The sequence below is a fragment of the Medicago truncatula genome, chromosome 6 (genome assembly GCF_003473485.1).
Source record: "Medicago truncatula cultivar Jemalong A17 chromosome 6, MtrunA17r5.0-ANR, whole genome shotgun sequence".
In the NCBI taxonomy this organism is placed as follows: domain Eukaryota; kingdom Viridiplantae; phylum Streptophyta; class Magnoliopsida; order Fabales; family Fabaceae; genus Medicago; species Medicago truncatula.
Genome location: NC_053047.1, coordinates 16,367,590 through 16,387,674, shown reverse-complemented (window position 1 = coordinate 16,387,674; position 20,085 = coordinate 16,367,590). Strand labels below are relative to the sequence as shown.

The window sequence follows — 20,085 nt, the reverse complement described above, 5'->3', positions numbered from 1 at the left end:
CACATATGCATGCAAAGGTGTTAATATTAATTTCGTGACTTTACATTTAATATCCAGATCTGCGTATCAGTGACGATGGCTTGAAGAACCTTTGTTTGATTGAAATTGAAATGCTGCTTCAGGAAAATGGACGTCGCTTACTGACTTCAAATCTATGCCCAGGCCAAACGCAGCAGACATGCCAACTTTCACAAACAAGCTTATCGTTGATGAGCTAAGTTACAACAAAGATGAACTGGAAAAGACACACGCTGATATGTTACTGATGCTGACTGATGAACAAAGATGTGTGCATGACAAGATCATGGAGTCCGTTGGTTCTGACGACGGTGGTTTCTCTTTCTTATATGGTTACGGTGGTACTGGAAAAACCTTTATATAGAAAACATTGTCGGCTGCTGTTAGATCGAAGGGGTTAATTTTATTGAATGTTGCATCCAGCGGTATAGTGACTCTTCTATTGTAATGTGTTGAAGCTTACTGTTAATATGAGATTAGGTGCATCTTCGATACCTGCAGAGCAAGAAGAAATTGCTAATTTTGGCAAGTGGATACTCTCAATTGGAGACGGCAACGACGCTTCGGATGAGAATAGTGAAATGAAGGTAGAAATTCCTGAAGATTTGTTGATATCGTACGTAACAAATCCGTTGATGTCACTAATAGACTTTGTGTATCCCGATCTGAATGATAACCTTGGTGACCAGCTATTTTTCCAACAAATGGGAATACTCGCACCAACACTTGATTCAGTTGAGCATGTTAACGAATTTATGATGTCGCTGATTCCAGGTGAAGAGAAAGAGTATTTAGGCTCTGATTCTGTTTGTAGATCAGGTGAAAATTCTGATGTCCAAAGCGAGAGGTTCATATCGAAATTTCTTAATGGTATTAAGAGCTCTGGAATTCCAAATCACAGGTTAAAACTAAAGGTGGGATGTCCAGTTATGGTGATGGAAAAACATTGATCAGGCCAATGGACTGTGTAATGGTACTAGGCTGACAGTTACTCATCTAGGGAAGAGCACAATAGCTGCTACCGTAATTACAGGAAAAAGGGCAGGTACCCAGGGAATACATTCCCAGGATGAATCTTATTTCGAGTGATTCAGGACTACCCTTCAGATTCAGGCGCATGCAATTTCCATTGACGCTTTGTTTTGAAATAACAATAAATAAAAGCCAGGGTCAATCTTTATCTCGAGTGGGGTTTATCTTCCTAAGCCTGTGTTCACGCATGGACAACTTTATGTCGCTGTCTCTCGAGTAACTTCAAGAAAAGGTCTGAAGCTGCTCATCCTGGATGAAGATAATAATGTTTGTAAGGAGACCACAAATGTTGTATATCCTGAAGTTTTTCAAAAAGTATGATCATTGGTTATGTTTTAGAATTGTTGTTGCTATAATTTAGAAAACTAAAGTTGCCTATTGTTTGGAAGTCGTTTTATTCTAAATTTCTTTGTAAGGCGTACTGGTCATTATAGACATGCAATTTCTATATAAGCAGATCCTGTAACACCCCGTTACCCAAAGCAATAAAATAACATATAAACATCAGAGTAATTCCACAAACGGGCATGCTACATTGCAAATTCAAAATTCTTAAATAGAAAATAAAACTATTTAATTCAACATCATTCATAACTTCAATAATTATGCAGCGGAAAGTTTTGCATTTCAATAACAACCACAACAATTTAAACCTCCAACAATATCCTGGCATTAAGCCTAAACAACAAAAGTCAACCAACAAAGGGCCACATCGTTAAGTTCCAAAAATTGATACATAGGAGGAAAACAACAATAAAATAATATAAATGCTCCCATCCCACGTATCAGAGCCCTAGACACGACAATGAGCCACCACCAACTACTCAGGATCACCTGCAAGTTACCCATAGGAAGGGCAACGTTTTCAAGCAGAAGGGGTGAGATTCACAACAATAAATATAGATATTAAAAATCATCAAATGAATCTAACACCCTAATCAACAACACATTATCTTGTAAACATATATATGTATAAGTCACAAGCAACAACAACATCAACAATACACCATAATTACAGTGAATATAAATATATATAACACATATTCAACACCAACATCATCTATCAGATAACAACTGAAACCAACAACCAAGACTCATGCAAATGACATGACCACTGCTAAGATACCATCTTAGACTTCTTAATGAAATGCAATTATGCATGTGGTACCAATCAGGACCGGAGCCCTCACCGCTTTTGAATGGTTAAAGCATTCATCAGGACCGAAGCCCTCACCGCTGTTGAGCAACTAGTACTCCAGGACCGAAGCCCTCACCGCTGTTTTATGCATATGCAATGGACCTACTTGTGTATATCTACATACAACTGACCATGCAATGCAACTCCATGTGACTCCAATTAATACAACATGTATGATTAATAATTAAAACATACAATGCATTCCTCATCATCAATCAACATCCAACAGAGATTAAACCATTCAGAATGATGCATAATAAAATAAAATTATGCTTAAACAACAACACTTAAACCTTATCAATCAAGCAAGCAAAACTGCACTCAAAACTGCACTAGCTCGCCTCGCGAGCACATCTGCTCGCCATGGCGAGTTCACAAAAACACTAGCTCGCCATGGCGAGTTCAAGGCGAACTCGAGGCGAGTGAAAATCAGGCACTCTCGGGAAAAAGTGACATTTTCTCACTCAAACTCCATTTCTAAGCTCCCTATTCATCTTTCTAACCTAAAACTTCCACCATTCATCATTAAAATCATCTAGGTACCTTAAACCATCCCCAAAACATCTTATAACAACTTTTCAAAAATCAGGTTTTAATCTGGGCTACTCGCCATGGCGAGTTGGATTGCTCGCGAGGCGAGCTATGAAGTTGCTCACTCGCCATGGCGAGCACAGCTACTCGCGAGGCGAGCGATGAACTTCTGTACGGGCAGAAAACTGGTTTTACCCAAAAATCCCATTTTTCTTCCAATCACTCCCCAAATCAGTTTACAGATGCAAATTAACTTTCTGTATGCACTTAGAACCTATTTCTAACATCAAATTCATGCTTACAACTTCAAAACTACAATTTCATCATAAAACCCAAAATCCCCAATTTCTACCAAAACCTGTTAAACTCAAAATCAGACTTTAAATTCTACACCATTGAAGTAAACCCCACCCTTACCTTAATTCAGAATGAAAAATGCACAGCAAAAAGGGTTCCTCTGGTTCTTCTCTCTTGTTCCTGGTTTTCTCTTCCTTGGCTTGGTTTCACGTAAAACTGTTTCTGACTCCCACTTTCTATTTTCTTAACTTCCCACTTAAGAGTAACTCCCTCCTAATTACACTTAACTCCCCCAAATTCCTAATAACTCCAATTAATTCCTCAAACACCAAAATAATTAATATTTCATACTTATTTTAATTATTATTAAATAAACCATATAATAAAATAATATACCATATAAATCACCCAAAATCACACATATAAATATAAGCATATGCATATACTCCACATAAATCACCAAACCATCATATATAAATATATATATACTCCACATAGTTTAAAATTAATTAAATAAATAATTAGGGCGTTACAGATCCTCCTGCCATTGACTATTAATTCATGCACTTTTCAAGTTTAACAATCCGCGGAACCTTTTTTTTTACATCGTTGTTACCGTAAAATACAATATTTACATTAGACCATTTATTTTGTAAAAATTAAAAACAAATAACAAGCGGCGTTTCTGAAGCCGAAACTATATTTATACACACCCGTAAAAAATTAAACGTTTGCATTTACCGACTACGTGTATGCATGTGACATTGACTATTATATAAAAAAAGTACATATCTTTTTTAGTTTTTATGATTAATAAAATACATTTTGTCAACAAATATTATTATACAGTACGTCGGCGTATTTTTGCAAAAATATTACATATACTAAGTTTAACAATGAGTGCATTTTATACTACAAATAATTAGTACAAGTATAATAATCCAAATACTTTTATCGTTATATGCAATGTTTAAATATTTCAAAATATATACAAAATTAAGATGATATTTTTTCATATCCAATTTAAATTATAACCACAATTATAACTTTAAGATAACATAATATAAAATCTATACATATGATCAAAAAAGTTTTTTATTTCCCCGTGCTGGCACGGGTCACTATACTAGTTTCCCATATTTAACCACAACAACCACGTGACGTTTGCTACATGGATCAAATTATTCCATATTGTTCTCTCCTAACTCATAATTTGATCTAAGTAATTAATTTCTACATCTTTTCTAATAGTGTGTTTTATAGTTTTTCTAAATTTTCCTCTGCATATATTTAAAATTATATATTAAAAAAACATTGAAACATAGTGTATTTGCCAGTGATACACATCTCCCTTGGTTGTTTTCAGGCTATATGATGTAGGCAATAACATTAGAAGAGATAATAGAATCAAATTCGAGTAAGAAGGACTGTGGAGAGATGAGTAATAATACCTTTTGGTTTTGTAAAAAAAGGTTCTTGAACATATAGTTTAAATGATGGTTATATTGACTCCGAGAATAACTTAAAAGTGTTATTCCAAATCTCCATCTTTGATTTTACCTATCCATCATAATGTTGGTTTTCCATCCATCAGTCGTAGATATGGTTCCGGTGATGGTTACTAAAGATCCATCAGATCCATCCATCTATTGTGCCAGAAGGGTTTGTTTTTAGCTTTAATTTTGTTATTTTGCATTTTTACTTCTTTACTTAATGTTTTTTGATATGGTTTTTTTACCTTTTGATTATTTTAGGTTGTCATCATCTTTCCTAGGAATAACTCTGACCAAGGCTGAATAAGTAGAGAAGTTAAGCATCTTTCTTATAGGCAAGATGATAATAATATAACTTTTTCTAGTATTATTCCCCCTCTATCCTAAAACAAAAGATAAAGTTGTGTTTCTCAAAGATGTTTCATCCTTTCCCTTTCCTAAAAAAGATGAAGCATCTATGAAAAATACAACTTTATCTTTGCTTTTGGGAGAAATGGGGAATTCTATTAGAAAAAGTTTTAGTAGCATCGTCGTGCTTATAATAAAAAGACTTAAATCCTCCATATATTCGACCTTGTCCAGAGTTAGTGCTAGGAAAGAAGAGGACAACCTAAAATGAGGAAAAATGTAATAAAATCATATCTTAAAACCCTAAGCTAAGAAACAAAACGTAGAACAAAATTAAAGGCAAAAAAAGCCCTTTCAGCACGAAAGATATGCAACCTTGATATTGGTTGTTGTCACCCAAGCCGACTCTACAACAGATGGATGAACAACCAACATTAACACTACAAAGGATGAAAGTGCAGTGAGTGTCACCGTCAAGGAAGCAAATGGTATGAAAAATGAGTGAAAAACCAGCACTTGGACAAATGGTGGAGTTGTGAACGTCACTGGTGACAGACTTGACCTAACTTTAGTTAGAGAGAGTGACGAAAAATATTTTATAGCTGTTGTATTTATTTATTTATTTATTTGCATTGTTTTGCGTAGAGTTGCAATATATAGTACTAACAAATGCTTTAGAATTCGTCCTCGAACTTAGTTGGTATGGGCAATGCATAATATATGCAAGTTCAGGGTTCAAACCCCAGCCACCACAAAACAAAATGCTTTAGAATTCATATATTTTACCGAAGATGAAGCAAGATGATTGTACAAAGGATATAACGACACTTATTTCAAAGAATCAACAAAATAGAACAACTAAGCATTGTTGGTTATTGATACTGAAATGAGCAATGATATTTGTACATCCATTTAATGACAACTTTGGTGACAACTTTGTTTTCCTCTCTTTTGATTGGTCAAAAACAATGGAGAGAGAAAAAGGAAGAAAGAGGATAATAACATCATGTGAGTAAGAGAGACAAAGTTGTTAAAAAGTTGTAGCAAAATGGTTGTACAAATATAATTTCTCTACTGAAATAAGGATAAACATTTTTTGTTTGAGGAGGTGAGAGTGAGAGTTGAGAGTGAAACTATTATTGTCAAATGAGGCTTAACACTAGCTCAATACCAGTCACTTACCACCAAGTTTTAATGAAACTAATATTGTCTTTGCTCAAGAAAGGGACAAACCTGAAATCATAAGGAACCTGCACCCTATCTCGTTGTGCAACGTGATATTAAAATCATCTCCAAGGTTCTAGTTACCGCCTTCAACCTCTGATCAAGAAGTGGATATCCATATCCCCAGAGTAAGAGACTTTTGTTCACTCATGATCCATCATGGATAATGCGATGAATGCATTTGAAATCCTTCATCATATAGGTTGCAAGTCTTACCCTATTCTAGAAAAAGATAGGTTTTTGTTCTCTGTGGGTAACATGGATGATGATGTGCATGACCTCAGTTGAATGTAATGTCATCATTAATGGGAACTACATTGGTTCTATCACGCCGGAACCCAGGGTCTCCGGCAAGTCTTCCCTCTCTCACTCTACCGATTATATCATTTTTGCAGAAGGTCTATCAGCTTGGACTTTGATATTTCAATTTTTTAATAAAAATTTCATCCAAATGATTTTTTAAATTTTTAGATTAAATAACTCCAATCCAATGTCAAAAAAAAATTATTTGGATGAAATCGATACTCTTAAAAAAATAACTTGAAACTCCTCTTAAATTTCAACATCCTCTATCAAATGTACCATAAAAAAACTGAAAAAAGAAAGTGTGAATACTAACGTGATATAGAATATTTAAAGTCGGAAATCTGCTATATTCCATTGATTGTCAATAGCTTACAATGGTAACTTGTATTTAACAAGAACTTTCTTGATGCAATAGAGTATACAATAACTGAAAAGAATAATTTGTGTACGGGAAGATTACAAGCTATAGTCTTTGTGAGAGAGAGAATGGTGTATCATAGTTCTTGTCGTAAAAATAATGTAAATATACTAAAATGAAAAGAGGCACACATACGATTCAAGATGAGAAAAATGACGAACATACGTTAGCCATGAGCCTTGATGAGAAAATTCAGCCTTTGACCCAAAAAAAAAAAAAAAGGAAAAACGGTTAAAAAAAATATTCAAGAGACAAATACATTTTTTTTGAAGGAAGAGAAAAATACATTTAAAAACAATATACTGATTATATGTAATAATTATTTTTATATATTCATTCTTTTTACCTATTTGTATATGTTGTGAAATATATGGATGTATACACACGTATGATTGATTTGAATACACTTCCGTTGCAATGTTATTTACACATGCATTTTGCAAAATAGTATTGTTGTTTGAGTCGTTGAGTCACATTTATATTCTTGTGTCGTCATGGTTCAAGTATGCCATATAAGAGTTTTGCAATTAATATATATTTAAATATTGTATTTTATTTGAATTTCTATATAAGCTCCACTTTCCTTCAAAAATAAAATAAAATGTAAGCTCCACTTGTTCAATACTAGCGTGATACCCGTGCGTACGCACGGATTAATGTATCTATTATTGAACAATGTAATTTAAATAAAACAAAATAAATAATGACATCAAAATTTAAGTTGATATAATCGTTAAAACAACAAAGTAGATAAACATACAACATGCAATAGATATTAAACAAATGACAAACAACTCAAGATTACAAATTACATTACGCCAAAGAAATTATATCGACAAAAAGATTCAAAGACTACTAACCAGTATTAAAAATTAGTATAACACACGTACTCAATTTCTTCTTTGTGACAATAATATAAACCATATTGATGATCCATGAATTTTTTCCCAAAGGATTTTATGAGCAAAATTCATGTTAACACATTTATCATGGATAAGATGAAAATTGTCTTTTCAGCAACAAAGCCTTGTGTTCGTTCAAAATAACAATAAACATAATACGGATCACACACCATAAAACGGATTAAATAGTTTTTAATCATACAAATCACAAGTTTTTAAGCTTAGTCGATATAAAATTTTAATTGTAATTTTAATCCTTCACAAAATTAGAGCTTTTATTAATGCAAAATAATTGATGCTCAAATGCAGCCGTAAAATGTTGAAAAATCGGACAGAAGATCTCATATTTAGCCTCTTTTATAAAAAAAAAAAAACTCATATTTAACCTTTTTTTTATAAAAAGAAGTACAATGAAAAAAAAAACTAACTCAATAAAATGTTCTTGAACTTTTTTTATGTGAGACACCCCTATAAATTCTATAGGCTCTTCAAATAGGTTTTAATGTGGGACACCCCCTATAAAAATTTTGAGTTGAATTTTATATTCAACTTTAATTCTAGACCATTCATTTTATAAAAAATTTAATAAACAATGACATGGAATTTTCTTATAAGCTTATTTTTTATTGGTATATAAGGGTTTTTGATGATATGTTGATTGACGTCAACATGTTGTAGCTATGTCACCTTGTCGCATCAACATTTTGGTTTAATATTGGACGTCAAACTTGATAGAGGGATCAAAATTTCGGATTTAAAAAAAGGACCAAAATTTTGGATTTAAAAAAATAAAAGAACCCAAAGTGATGTCCATAAGTTTCTAATCATTTTGAACAAGTGTACAAAATCGTGGAAGTAAAATTTTATCAGTAAAACTGAATGTCGAACTCTAGGATTTCTTTTACCATCAAAGACTTGTATTTCATAACTAATCTTTTACCATTAAAAAAAAATTTATCGGTAAGACCGAGTGTCGAACTCAACGATTCCTTTTAAAAAAAATATAACCAATCCGCTAATGAGAATTTATTTCATAACTAAAGATGACAACATAATTGAACTTATTTTCAATCAAGTTATAAACTTGAGTAAGTACAAGAACAATACAATGAGAAGAGCTATTTTACAAGAACAATATAATATTTATTTTTCAATATATAAATTGATATGTAAATCATATTTTTTTTCCTTTCGTTTGGGATTATCTGATAGATATTGGAATATAGAGATTGTTATTCAACTTTAATAATTATTTAATATAGATTGTTTATCTCTATAGTCATATATCTATCATATATAGAGTAAACTTAAGTCATTTTTAAACTTGAATTATGCATGTGTGTCACCTATAAAAATAAAAATAAAATCTATCTACTCCCTCCGTCCCATTTTAACTGAGCTCTTGACTCATTTCACAATTATTAAGAAAAAGTGTATAAGTGAAAGAGAGAGAAAATTGGTTTTGAATGCCTTATCAACTATTGGTGTGTTCTTCTTTATCGTAAATGCAAAGTAGAATATATTGGATTGAGAGTGGTGAAACTAGTATTAATTAGTATTATAATTGGAAAAAAGTAATTAATATAATATTGAAAAGTGAAATGGATCAATATTTATAGGACAATATTTTTTTTATAAATGGTTCAGTTATTATAGGACAGAGAGCATAAACTAAATATGAGTAATTCTTAAGCTTGGATTATTATGTCTGTATCACCCATATAAAAATATACTATGAAAAGGGAAAAAGCTTTTATAGAAGTGATGTTTAAGTTCAAGAAAAAAAAAATGTAGAAGATAGTTTAAATGCATAATACCCACTTTAGTGGTAGGCCTCCGCAGTAATTTGAGAAGCTTCTTTGAATTACATTTATTTTCTTGCTCTTTATTATCTTTTTCTACTATCATGTTTTGCTTTTTACTTCCATGCTATTTTAGTTTATGAATTTGACTTTCATTTCTAATAACAAATGAACGACACATCATCCGTATCAAAAGTATTTTTTATCAAGGTCATCTTATAATATAGTAATTTTTTAAATCAAAGAATAATTCAATATAACTATCAAATTATTTATTTTCAACAAAATAAAAGATAATTAAAGTTGCGCGGGTTATATACATAGCAGTTTGATATAAATAATTTGAAGAATTCTTTAGAGATTAAAAAAAAACTATAGTTTAAAAAGCATTCAAAATGAAAAACATTAAATATCTAAATACTTTCTCTCATTTGTATTAAATTAGCTTTTCAAAATCTAATCAAAATATTTTTGAAAGAAGGTTCCACACAAACATAACTAAAACATCAAAATTAATTGGTTTTAGACCTAAAGCAACCAGCTAACAACTGCATAGCTATCTGAGCAAAAATAAAATAAAAACCGCATAATCGAAGACTTTTAAAGTTCACAATACCTGTGAAAACCATTCAAAACTTAAACATATAGGAGTATATATTCAAAACTGCATAGTCTCTTTCAAGTCTCGATGCCAGTGAAAACTGAAAACCATTAAAAGCTTGAATGTCTACAACACTACCAAATATATTTTAGTTGGATATTGCCTCTTCATTGTCTGAATAGCATGGTCTTTAAGTAAGGAATTGTTCCCAAAACACATCATTCACTTCGTGTCGAGAAGCTACTTCGACTTGGACGTTACCTGAAACCTCCTTTGGATCAGCTAGATTGATAGCCTCATTAGCCAGATTACGGTTTGAGGAAACTCTAATTTCAGATTCTTTACCATCAACGTTAACTCTTGTCTACATTCTTTTTAGTTCTCCTTCAGAAAGATTTTTCTGCAGGCTTTCCGCATCTTCGTTTGAACCCTGTGTACTACCTGATATCAAGTTCATATCTGAGTCAGCAGGTGATAATTTTAGTCTTAGTTTATTTGAGATATCTTAATAGAAAACATTCCCAATTCCAATCTGATTATGCTAGGATTGTCAACCAAGCTACCTTCGGCAACAGGTTGCATGTGATCAACCTGAGACAATCGCCTTTTCTTATTATAAGCTGCCAAATCCATGGATCCGAATTTGTCGGAAAGAAGTTCAACAATAAAAGAATCTTGAAGAACCTTCTCAAAGAAGTTCTGCAAATTTGTGTGCCTCTTCTCCATGCCATCCAATCGCTGTTGAAAAACTTCCTGCTGAAGCTTTGTTTTCTCAAGATAATTGTAGCTTGATAGTTTGGATTGAAGGGCATTTTTCTCGTCGATAATCAAATTGAGGGATTAACAGGGGAAAGGAAGGGATGACTTACTTTTTAGAAGATTGAATTCACAAGTTTTAGAATTACGGACATTATAAAATGATTTTTAGAAAATTGAATTAACAACATGACAAATGATCATATAATACATCAGAAACACTTAATTTATTTTAAAAATATATTTTACATTGTTCGTAATTTAAAAAATAAAAGTGAGCGCTCTCCTCCCTTCCCCTCCTAAACCCTCAATCCAAACACACCCTAAAAATTCTATTTAGATGATTAATAATAATTTTATGTCTTTATCAGGGGTTTCGAAAAGCAGATCCTGATCGTTGGGAGTTTTCCAATGAAGAATTTATAAAAGATCAAAAATATCTTTTGAAGAATATACACCGCAGGAAACCTATCCACAGTCATAGTCATCCTCGAGGTTCTGCTGTAGATCCGAAAAAGGCAGCATTGGAGCAAGAAATAGAGAAGTTGTCTCACGAGAAAAATGCCATTCAATCCAAACTATCAAGCTACAATTATCTTGAGAAAGAAAAGCTTCAGCTGGAAGATTTTCAACGTCGATTGGATGGCATGGAGAAGAGGCAGACAAATTTGCAGAACTTCTTTGAGAAGGCTCTTCAGGATTCTTTTATTGTTGAACTTCTTTCCGGCAAATTCAAATCCATGGATTTGGCAGCTTATAATAAGAAAAGGCGATTGTCTCAGGTTGATCAGATTAAGCTTGTTGCCGAAGGTAGCTTGGTTGACAATCCTAGAAATATCAGACTGGAATTTGGGAATGTTTTCTATTAAGATATCTCAAATAAACTAAGACTAGAATTATCACCAGCTGACTCATACATGAACTTGATATCAGGTATCACACAGTGATCAAACGAAGATGTGGAAAGCCTGCAGAAAAATCTTTATGAAGGAGAACTGACAGGAATGCAGACAAGAGTTAACGTTGATGGTAAAGAATTTGAAATTAGAGTTTCCTCAAACCGAAATGTGGCTAATGAGGCTATCAATCTAGCTGATCCAAAGGAGGTTTCAGATAACGTCCAAGTTGAAGTAGCTGCTCGACAAGAAGTGAATGATGTGTTTTGGGAACAATTCCTTACTGAAAAACCTTGCTATTCAAACAATGAAGAGGCAATATCCAACTAAAATATGTTTGATAGTGTTGTAGACGTTCAAACTTTTAATGGTTTTCAGTTTTCACTGGTATCGAGACTTGAAAGTAACTATAGAGTTTTGAATATATACTCCTATATGTTCAAGTTTTGAATGGTTTTCACAGGTATTGGAAACTTTAAAAGTCTTCGACTATGCGGTTTTTATTTCATGTTTGCTCGGATAGCTATGCAGTTGTTAGCCGGTTGTTGTAGGTCTAAAACAAATTAATTTTGATGTTTTAGTTATTTTTGTGTGGAACCTTCTTTCAAAATATTTTTATTACCTTTTGAAAAGCTAATTTACTACAAAAGAGAGATAAAGTATTTTGATATTTAAAGTTTTTCATTTTGAATGCTTTTTAAACTATAATTTTTTTTATTTAATCTCTAAAGAATTCTTCAAATTATTTATATCAAACTGCTATGTATATAACCTGTGTAACTTTAATTATCTTTTATTTTGTTGAAAATAAATAATTTGATAGTTCTAATGAATTATTCTTTGATTTAAAAAATGACTATATTATAGGATGTCGTTGATAAAAATTACTTTTGATATGGATGACGTGTCGTTCATTTGTATTAGAAATGAAAGTCAAAATCATAAACTAAAATAGCATGGAAGTAAAAAAGCAAAGCATGATAGTAGAAAAAGATAAAAAAGAGCAAGAAAATAAATGTAATTCAAATAAGCTTCTCGAATTACTGCAGAGGCCTACCACTAAAGTGGGTATTATGCATTTAAACTATCTTCTACATTTTTTTTCTTGAAATTAAACATCACTTCTATAAAATCTTCTTCCCTTTTCATAGTATATTTTTATGGAGGTGATATAGACATAATAATCCAAGCTTAAGAATTACTCATATTTAGTTTATACTCCCTCAGTCCTATAATAATTGAGTTATTTGCAAAACAATATTGTCCCAGAAATATTGATTCATTTCACGTTTCAATATTATATTAATTACTTTTTTCTAATTATAACACTAATTAATACTACTTTCAACATTCTCAATTCAATATATTCTACTTTGCATTTATGATAAAGAAGAACGCACCAATAGTTTATAAGACACTGAAAACCAATTTTCTCTCTCTTTCAGTTATACACTTTTTCTTAATAATTGTGAAATAAGCCAAGGGATCAGTTAAAATGGGATAGAGGGAGTAGATAAATTTTATTTTTATTTTTATAGGTGACACACATGCATAATTCAAGTTTAAAAATGACTTAAGTTTACTCTATATATGATAGATATATGACTATAGAGATAAACAATCTATATTAAATAATTATTAAAGTTGAATAACAATCTCTATATTCCTATATCTATCAGATAATCCCAAACGAAAGGAAAAAAATATGATTTACATATCAATTTATATAATGAAAAATAAATTAAATTGAGGATTTGGTTTTGATTGGATACCTTTGGTACATCGTCGATTTGATAGCTAGAAATTATGCTTATTTTGAAAACATCATCGTCATCGTCCTGATCGTTTTCCTCCTCATAAATGTTCATAAAAATCATGCTTGATCGAGAGGACAGAGTGGCTTGACTTGAAATCAAACAGATAATATGTTTCTCAGGTTATGATATCAAGAATATCTCATGCCAGATCTTGACGTCAGAAAAAGAAGTTGGACTGACAGAGGAAATTAGATGTTTTAAGAATACATCAATAAAGAAAAACAAGAAAAAATATTTAGAAAATGGATAAGAAATGAAGAATACATAAATCGAAGAAGCATTGGAGAAAAATGAGATGCAGCGGCGTCTTATATAGAGAAAGAGTACAAAGAGGTAAAGGTAACTTTAGGGTTTGGATTTTTGGGCTTGGGCCTAGCAAAATGATTTTTTTAATGGGCTTTTTAAATCTGCACCTTATAATTTTTTCTAAAAGTATCGTTGTTTAAAAATAAAACGAATGTTCCTCTTGTAAACCACTAAGTCTTTAACTTATTTATTTACCTAGACCATTAACTGATTCACTATCAACACCATATTCACCATGGGAATTCGATGAATAAATCATGACTGGTTGAGGGAATTAAATTACCCATAAGTTTTCTCTCTTGACATCCAAAATGAATGGAAACCATTATCGCTACTATGGTCGATAATGATGGCCATTTAAGACCACAATTACTGATGGACGAAAGGTGTAAATATTGGAAAGTGCACCAAATCGTAACAAGCAATAAAGTAGTAAGTTTATCTTCTTCACAAGGATTGTCGTTCAAATTGGTAATTAACAGATCTTATTTCAAAGTAAATAAATGTAAAGAGATTAAAAGGGTTACAAGGTTATATTGCCCTGTCTAATACAAGATTAGGTTGGTTTAATTCAAATTCGTAACGGCGATTACAAAATCTTTGAGTTTCCCCTTCGTCTTTGTTGAAAGTAACTAGGTAAATCATCAGTTCATACCTTATATATTTGATTTAAGAAACGTGTGTTTAAATTTTCTTGATGTATCTGTGGAAGTTAAGTTTAATATCCCTGCACTTCAACCAGTTACAATTGCATGATTTCCTTAAGATGAGTTAAAAACCTAGATTCATATTTGATTCCATTAATAGCATTTAATTAAGAAAATAAACAATTTTACTATTGTCACTATCTAACATAAACAAGGTTTGTCAAAACAAGTATCCTTCTATAAATCAATTTTGGAGAATATTGATTCAGATTCTCAATTCAAAAAGAATTAGAGGCCAAATGTATATACAATTAAATATGAATATCGAAACATAAATTAAATGAAAAACTTTATTAATTAAATCCAACAAGTAAGAAGGGGTTAATCATGGAACCCTAATCAAACAAGTTTAATTGGACATGGAAACCGACATCATTACAAAACAATTGAAAAGTATACCCTATGTGTATTGGATGATTATGCTATCTCGGTGATGTATTGGAGGATGAAGATGATATCTAATGGATATAAGATTGATGTATGAAACACTTGACACATTGGTTGTTGATCGTACCTGATCAGAAGGTAACTGCCGGTGCTTTGAATGAGGTGGTTTGAGTGGTTGTAGAATGCGTCAATAATGCTTCTTGGAACGGCGGGGTTGTGTGTACCTACAGGCGCACCTACGCTCAAGTTAGTAGAGATCATAGAGTGAGGGTTTAGAGAAAGAGTCGATTCTACCTTGGGGACTGCTAAGAGTTCCCTATATATAGAGGTGGAGGGCTGCAGAGTCGTTGTGATGGTACACCTAGGTCTGGCGGTTACGAAATCGTGGGAAGTGTAACCGCTAGAGAGATTATTGCAGGAACGTGCAAAGAGAAGTTGTGGTTCGTTTTGAACTGGTCTTGCATGCTCCGTAAACCCCTTTCGCAATGGAAGGGTGTGTCGCAAGTAATATTGCAAAACGTGGTGTTTGAGTTTGGATTGTATTGGGCTTAAGTCAATAGGCCTAAGATCCTGCTGGCCGGTCCAGAACAGTTATATATACATTTATTTAAACCTATTTGTGGATTTACTATTGACTACTTTCGTTTAAAATCCGAATAAAAAACATTACTAATTAAATCAAACAAATAAGAAGAGGTTCATTGTGAAACCCTAATTGAAGGGGTTTAGTTGGGTCTGGAAACCATTGCTACAAAACAATTGAAAAACATACCCTAGAGAGAACAAAAGGTGGATAAAGATCATCTTCCTTAAAGCTCTTGATGCTTCACCACTGCCTTGTTTCGATATCTTGCTTGACACTTTTCTGATTAAATAAAAGTGTGCGCAAGAGTCTCTATTCATAGTGCATCATTACGTATGGGTTAAAAGATGAAAAATAAGGTTTTTCCACTAAAATCAGCTTGAAAAACAAACAAAAGGCACCTTCTAGCAGTCTCCTACTAAATACAAACCAAATCAAATTGCACCTACATCTTCCACACCATCAGTATAAAAATTTCTTAGATGAAGGATACATATGTAATGAGACATTAGAAATTTTATAACATCACCGACATTAAAAAACATTAATTTGTTTAATCAAACGACGAATGGACCGTTTTCAATATTCAATAAAGAGAAATGATATTTGAACATCCATTTTGTGACAACTTTTGTTACAACTTTCTCTCTCATATTCACATTATTATTTACTTTATCTCTTCGTTGCTTAGGTTTTCATGCATATACCTATTTTTCCTTTGTAAATTATGGTTGTCATTTAAATTGTCAACCATTTAGTTGTTCAAATTAAATAACATTCCTCTTCAATAAAATAGGACACATTAGAATAATGAGACAACTCCAAATTCTCAGTTAGTTTGAGGTAGTCATTACTCACTAATGATGAATGTGAGACATTTTTCATTCTAAACAAAGGCATAAAATTATTATTAATCTTCCAAGTACAGTTTTTGTTGATTATCAAATACATAACACGAACGAATACTCGACCACAAGGTAACATCATATAACACGTGGCAGGACGATTAACTCTGAAGAACCTAGCCTTAACAACAATAGACCATTGAACATAAGAGTGCATCATATCCCAACAAAGCTTCAAGGATCCATCTTCGTTAACCTTAGACAAAATTCTATGGTCCAAACCACCTTTAGTAATTTGAACAAAAACTTTATAGCTTGGTCCTACCCTTAAAAATGAGAACCTCATGACAGTTATAGGGAGTAACTACTTGGAGAAAACCAAGAATCTTAGATATAAAAGTCTATGAAAAATTCATCATTTCATAATAATACAAAATAAAAAAGTTGAAAATATAAATTACAAAATTGGATACTACTCATCATAAATGGTTCCAAACTTTGTTAAATCACAACTACCTACATTAAAATGAGTAGCAATTCTTTTGAAGTCAACTTCAAAATCCACATTTGATAATTGTAAGTCGTGAACCAACCTGATAGTGTGATATAACCCTAAGGCCTCACCTAGTGTGAACCGCCAGTTTTATCTCGAATACACATACCAATCCCAAATTTGTTCTTGGATGTTGAAAAAAGAAGCAACAACGTTGCATTTATAATGTCCACTTCATGGTTTAGTCGACCTATTGCATGTTGTTCTGCTGTTCGTATGCGACCTGTGCATAGAATTTACAGCAGGAGATGTTGCTGTGTGTCGCGGAACATCAGCCTGTTGTTTGTGGTTTGCTTCTCGCCAGTCTTCTAACACATGCTTCACTCGCTGTAAAATGTTTCTGCTTGTTTCCACCAATTGCGGCCAAAGATTAATATTGTGGTTCTTCCATGTACTCCACATTATAGTAGTTATCATCTCTTTGTTGTTCTGGAACCTCTTGCAAAATACTAAAAAATAGCGTCCAACACATTATCAAATTGTTGCGAAGCCAATTCGATAATATGCTAAACACCAGCAACTCTCCAAACATTTTCAAACATAGTACACTGAACATATAAATGGTAGCTATCCTCGAAAGGATGATTGCACAACACACATTTTAGGGGGAAATTTATTCCTCTACCTTGCAATCTAGTATAAGATTCAACAATGGTGGAAACCTTAGTATAAGATTCAATACTTCTCTTCAATGGTGGAAACCTTAGAATAAGATTTAAAAATTCAGTTTGTCTATTCAATAGGTGGTGGCAAAGCAACGCGGTCGTTCCTTCAGCTTATTTGGCTTCTCTGTGCTTGAGTTTTATGGAATGAGTGTAATAATAGGCTGTTTAATAATGGTGTAACTCCTATGCTCAGGTTGTTGCATAAAGTAAAATATATGTCTTTAGCCCAGATGAAATGCATAAAGGCTACTTTTAGGTTTGACACAAATAGGTGGTGTTCGAGCCTTTTACAATGCTTGGGCATCACTTAATGGTTTTTGTTTGGCCTAACTGACTCTGTCTATATTCAGTAATTCCTTTGGCACAGCTTGTGCTATTGGGATTGCTTGTTTCTTGTGGTTATATATTCTATTTTTTATTGTTCAAAAAAAAGATTCAATACTTCACTTAATGGTGTTGTGTTGGAAAATTCTCCAAATTAAATTCTTTGACAACTTCTTTAGTTTTAATGATGTTTGACAATGTGGCTTTTGATGTTAAATCGTCTATATAAATTAAGATCGTTCTTTTTTTTGTTTCGCACTATTTCTTCTCCTCCGTTACAAATACATATACATTCCCAAAGCAAGTAAAGATATTTCTACTTTCCTTATCACTTCAGGGTGAAATTCTTCCTTTCTTTCACCATTTTTTCCACAAAGGATAGGAAGAATTCAAAGATGCTATTGACCGTAAACATATGTAGCTGTCAATCAATCATACCATTCTTTATTCTTCTTTTTTTTGGGGATCGAAAGAGTGACATGACCAACAGTCGGCTATTGTGTCAAACCTCTTTCAGAGTGATATTACTGAATAAGGAAGGTTTCTTTTTTGGCTGATAAAAGGCAACAATTGAATCCTTCTTTCTACACTGTGCGGATCTATAGGATGTAATTTATTCTGCATCAGGGGTTGTGCCAGGAGAACATTTGTCAGGAGTTAAAGCCCTGGCAGGGTTATTTGTGATGAGCAGATTAACTGGGGATTTTACTCCTGGCAAAACTCATGGCAAACGTCCCTTTGCCAAGGCTTTTTATATTTTGTCAGGGCTTCTGCCTCTGGCAAAATGCAACATTTATTGTAGTGTTCTACTTTATGATATATTCTTTTCCATTTACCTTTGTGTTCCATATTAGTCTAGATCTGGGATTGCTTCTATTCACCTATTTTTTAATGTTTTTAAAAATGTGTGTTGTAGTTGTCTGTCGTAATGATATTTGTAATTGTGGTGTAAATGTAAACGGACTATTTCAATGTAAATAGAATTTTTTTTCCTGATCTTCTTGTATTGGAGTTTTAAATCTTTTGTTTTTTGTTAGTAAATTTAATTTACTTTTGTTGATATTTGATGAAGAAATTTTATAATTTGCAACAACATTATCCCAACTTTTACATAGTAATGAACTAATATTTTTATTATAATATTTGACAGTTGTTTAGTGTATTCGTCAATAGGAGGCTGCATGGAATGAATGATATTAAGAATAAACTGTCAAATCAGTCCCTCAAACTCGTAGGAGAATTCGACGATTTTGAATTCGATAAACCACTCTTTAAATTACCCGGTCATCATACTCCCTCCGTCTGAACGCTCAAAGTTTTATAAAAAAAAAATTAACCGTCAAATCGGCCCCGCAAACTAGTAAAAAATTCAGCGATGTTAAGTTCGATAGACCGCCACTTCAAGTAGCTGGGCATCATGATGGGACACCCATTCTTTAAGGGGACAAAGTTCAACGCTTTGAGTTCCATATAAAAGAATAAACCGTCGAGCCAAACCCTCAAACTAGTAGCTGCATCCGGCGATGTTGAACTTGATAAACCTCCCCATCAAGTACCCAATTATCATGAAGGGACTCCCATCCTTCAAGGGAACAAAATTCGATGCACCAAACAGTTCAAGTTCCACAAAAAAGAATGAACCATCAAATAAGCTCCTAAAACTAGTAGGTGCATTTAGTATTATTGAATTCAATAAACGTCGGTCCTCTTCAAGTATTCGGTCATCATGACGGGACGCACATCGTTCAAGGGAACAAAATTCAACAGACAGAAATATTTGAGTTCCATAAGAAAGAATAAACCGTCAAATTGGCCCCCTCAAATTGGTATGAGCATTCCACACTATTGAATTTGATAAACCACCCCTTCGGGTATCGAGTCGTCATGACGGGACGCCCATCTTTCAAGGGAATAAAATTCAACGGATCTAACGCTTCGAGTTCCATTAAAAAGAATAAACCGTCAATTCAGCCCCTCAAAGTGGTAAAAGCATTCGACAATGTTGAACTTGATAAATCGTCCCTTCAGGTACCAGTTCGTCACAATGGGATTCCCATCCATCAAGGAAACAAAATT

The 20,085-nt window shown here is 32.7% G+C and overlaps 1 pseudogene; it reads left to right on the top strand.

Moving 5' to 3' along the window:
* Window positions 1–154: 154 nt before the first annotated feature.
* LOC25496324 (uncharacterized) lies at window positions 155–12,152 on the top strand (annotated as a pseudogene).
* Window positions 12,153–20,085: the final 7,933 nt, after the last annotated feature.